The 4,656-nt window shown below is 35.9% G+C and overlaps 1 pseudogene; it reads right to left on the reverse strand.

Moving 5' to 3' along the window:
• Positions 1–1,604: 1,604 nt before the first annotated feature.
• On the reverse strand, positions 1,605–3,540 carry LOC143407857 (ubiquitin-conjugating enzyme E2 variant 1-like; annotated as a pseudogene).
• Between the last annotated feature and the right edge of the window lie 1,116 nt (positions 3,541–4,656).

Here is a 4,656-nt window from a genome sequence, read left to right on the forward strand (position 1 = left end):
GAAATAGGCTTTTAATAGCTGCCTCTCATTTCTTGTGAATTAAACCCTCTCAAGACCAGTCTGTTTAATCCTTTGCATTTGAACATTTTGAACTGCCAGAGTGCATTAGAATTCAAGTTAACTTGTTCTGTCATATTCAGATTTTCTCTTTGTAAAAGACCCAAGCATACATCATACCCTATTTCTCATGCCTTAAGCACACAAGAAAATGGCTTGAAGTAACCCAAAAGCCCGGTGGAGAGATTTAATGTCCATCTCCTACAAACTAAATGCCAGTCAGGATAATGTTCTCTGGCTTTCTCTGGCTTCATATTCATTCATATTGCCTGGAATTCCTGTGAGACTACTGCTGTCAATTTACCCACTGTAATTAAATAATATTCCTGTAAGAAGCCACAAAGATCATCTCAACTAGACTATCATATTGGATCATTTTTGTATAACCAATTAGTTATAGTTAAGCAATATTGCTTTAGTATTTACTATTAGCCAATTTTTGATCTTCATACTACACTGCTTCAGTGTAGGTGTCTATCTACTGTTTCCTTTTTCCCCAATGAGAAATCGTGAATTAATTGATTTTGTGAGGTTGTTATGCAGAACTAGCCATTGGTAGGGAGAATTGACTCCATGAGCTATTACCTATAACTCAAAGATTCCCTTTTTCGACACTTCCCAAAATTTATTTTAAATATAGTTTAGAAAATCCTTTACCCCAGAGAAACATTTTCATATTTTGTAAGAGGTTGTCAAGTCTGGGAAAATGATTCAAGGTCATGGACCTTGATGGGCTAATCTCTCATTTCATAACAAATTTTTAGTTGTTTGCCTCACATAGAAAAGCACATTTCATGGGTGTTGGGGGAGAGAAATTGACATGCATTTCTTTGGATAAACAGGATGCTTTTAAAAATTACATCTCTGGGCTGCAGAAATTAAATAATACTTATAAATCATAATAATTACAAGAATAGATTTTGAAGCCCAACAAGTCTATGGTTACATCTAATATCCAAAACCTACTAGCTCATTACATCTGTAAAATGAGGAAAATAAAACATAACTTATGGGGTTGCTATGAGATTTGAATAAATTCACACATACAAATACCATGACAGTATCTGTTCCAGCTAATATTTACTCTCTTACTGTGGGGTTAAGCAAAATTTTGATGAAGAGCATATTTTACTTCAATCCTAATCCAGAAAAATACTGTCCTCAATCTTTGTTGAATGCAGCTTCTTTGCAAAGAGCAAGAAAAAATAAGTTTTTTCTAGACACTACTCAATACTGCCCATACTTCCACTGTGGCTCCATTGTCGATGGCTGGCAAACTTGGGACATGTATTTATTTATTTATTTATTTATGTATTTATTTATTTATTATAGTACAACTTATATATTTCAAGTGTACACAAAATTAGTATCATTAACAGTGTCTTAAGATTAATTGCCTTTGAATGGGAGCTTCCTTTCCAGTACTTTCCTTTCCAGTACAAGATGTATCTAGAAAATTTATTTTAGTAATGAAGACTTCATTTATTTCAAAATGAAGACTGCTTAAATTACATGGGGAGGGGAGGGCCTGTGGTTTTTCTTTTCAATTAATTACTGTAACATTGTCCTTCTGGTGGCTGAAGGAGTTTTATATTTTCTTTAGACATCATTAAGTGCCCCAGTTCTTACAGAACAACTTTGATGCTATATGAATTCTGCCATTTTGTTTGCACTGATGTGGCTCTTGGGTCCACAACTCCACTAAGAACTATTAACTCCATTCATACCAATTTTTGTTACAGATCTTACAAAGGGCTGTGCTTCTGAGTATTTAGGTTCACATTCTGTTTTAAGCCTGTATATTTAGTTTTCATAAATTGTCTAAGCCCATGGTGGCTGCCATCTTGCATCACTGTTGCTCAAAGGCTGGTCCATTCATTTATTTTGCTGGTCCATGTTATAACTTCCTGTAAATTATGGAGTGCTGAGCTAGCGAAGTTAAAGAACTTTTAGTTCTATTTCCATGGATTCAAAAATTTTGGGATAATACAATTTGGGTTTCATGACTTAAATCTTTATTTATATTTTCCCTGATGATTCAGTTTTCTTAGTACAGTTAAGCAGTTGATTTTCATCCTCATCATACTTCTTTTGATCCATGAATCTGGATTTTCTTTTTTCATCCAATTGAGAGAATAGGTAGTGATGCTTTTTTAACTACAGACATGTTGCCTGTTAGGACAACATGGAGCGGAACTGAAGAGAAATGTTAATGATATTCACTAATTAAAATGTGGGCCTCTAATTAATAATGGAACCACATGAGAAAAGAACAAAAAGATGAAGAGATCTCAGAAAACCAGGGAGGGCTGAAAATCCTGCAGAAAAAGAGTAGAAATAAAGTTTGGGAAGTTCCTGATTACCGTTTGTCTTTAAGAGACCATTAGAAATTAGAGTTTCTGTAGAGTTATGAGGGGTAAAGTCAAATAACAGTTTGTTGGGGATAATTAGGGTTAGGAGGGGAAACAGAATTGTGGAATGTGAACTGTATTGCCTGTAGACCTGGCGCCCTCATACTAATTGCTCTCTGAAGGGAAGACTTTAAATAATCAATAATTTGTACAACACTCTTGATTTGTAATTCAATTCATCGTTTTAACATTCCTCTTTAAGGAGATAAGCCTGCCTTAGCCCCCAGCTTTTATGGAGATCCAAGCTGCACATAAATAAATAAGACACAGGCATTGTAGCTGTTAGAGGGTGGAGATTAGTGCATAAAGATTAAGTGCTTAGGAATTTTCTATTGAGTAAAGCCTTTTGAGTGAAGGCACAAAACAGGATTACCCAGCAGCATGAATATTAGGAGGCATCAGCATCATTTTTCTCCTCAGCAGTGCCCCTAATTATGAGCATCTTGCAACATTTTCCCAGGCTTGTGGCATTCACTGGTCCTTGTAACTCAAATGCATTTCGTTTACTGCCTTAAGCCATGTGTTCCAGCTTGTTTGGAATCATTTAAGTGCATGGTTATTCTCCCTTTTCTCTGTTGACATCTGGACAAATCCATTCTCATTTTCCACCACTATGTCTCCAATTTTACTAATAAATAAGCTTTGTCAAGTGATGCTTAGTGTTTGTTTACTCAGAGGAATATTAATATTTTTCTTATTACTTGCATCATGGTTTCCTAGCAGGGGAAATCTTTGAAAGCACAAAATAACCTACCTAGAGGACTCAAGGGAACCTAATCAATTGTAATGGGATCAACAGGAAAAAAATGTTGGTGTTGCTAACATGAAAATAATTTAACTCTTCACAATTTACTTAGTAGCCATCTACTGAATTTCTGCTTATAATTAAGGCACTAGAATGCCAAGGCAGTATAAAGCCCTGTATCTCTTTTCCCAGAAACTGACTCTTATAGAAAGACACAGGATCGCTGAAGTGCTAGGTTTATTGTGGCTAGGAATGAGAGGACTAGAGTAAGTGTTACCTTCCAAGAGAGATTTCTATTCACAGATGATTCCCTTGTCTCACCTCCATCTACCCAGATTTGACTACCAATTCTAGATGTCCCTCTTGACTTACTTCTGTGGTTTGAAGTGTCCCCCAAAGCTCATATATTTGAAACAATTTCCAAACTCATATATTAATGATTTTTGGAGGTGGGATTTGGGTGAGGTAATTCCTTCGTGAATGGGCTAATGCATTCATGAATTCTTGGACTAACAAGGTATTGAGGGAGTGACTTTGTTAAAAAGCAGGTTCTCCCTCGGATGCTTTGTCTTGGGATCAGATGCCCTCTGATGTTTCAGGATCCATTGAGAAGGCCCTCACTAGATGCTAGCAGATGCTGGCTCCATGCTCTTGGCCTTCTCAGCCTCTAGGACCAGGAGATAATTAAACCAATCTTCTTTATAAGTTACTTAGGCTATGATTTTCAGCTGTAACAACATAAGAAAAACTAAGACAATTCCCTATGGTAATGTCCTTATTATGGTTTTGTACATCTCAGATTCACTAAGCAATTTGGAAAGTAAAGCTACCCTCCTACATATTTAGCACAGCAATCAAGTACTGCATAAATGTTTATTGAATACTATTAAGAGTAGTTAACATTGATTAAAATTTTACTATGTAACACACTATGTACTGACTTTTATATATACTCTTCACATCACATTAGGAGACAAAACAAGGGCCTATATTAGAAGAACGACAAGGGATAATGTCTCAATTAAGAATATTTTAAACAACAGAAATTCCTCCAACATTATTTAAAGTTGGGGGAAAATGGGAGTTGATTGGAAGATTACTGAGAGACTTTAAAGAAACGAAAGGTAGTGATAGAATTTGTTTCAAAAGGTACTGTTACCAGGAAGTCTATTTGGGACATAAAGTGATTTTTCTCTTTTTCTCTCTTTCCTTGGTGTCTTATTATTGTTTGTCTTCTTTCTTGTGATTCCTGTCTGTTCATGCTTTTGCTGATTAACATGCAGGTAGTGCCATGTGATCATACCACAATGCTATTCTCAACTCTCAAGTTTGTATCACACCATTCACAAAGAGCCAGACTAGATTGGGAGTGATATATGGACCTCAAATCCATATCCTACTCTGATTGTCCCTGTTTTGATCAGACCCTCAAGCCTGTCTGGT

This window comes from Callospermophilus lateralis, chromosome 10 (assembly GCF_048772815.1).
Source record: "Callospermophilus lateralis isolate mCalLat2 chromosome 10, mCalLat2.hap1, whole genome shotgun sequence".
Classification (NCBI taxonomy): Eukaryota; Metazoa; Chordata; class Mammalia; order Rodentia; family Sciuridae; genus Callospermophilus; species Callospermophilus lateralis.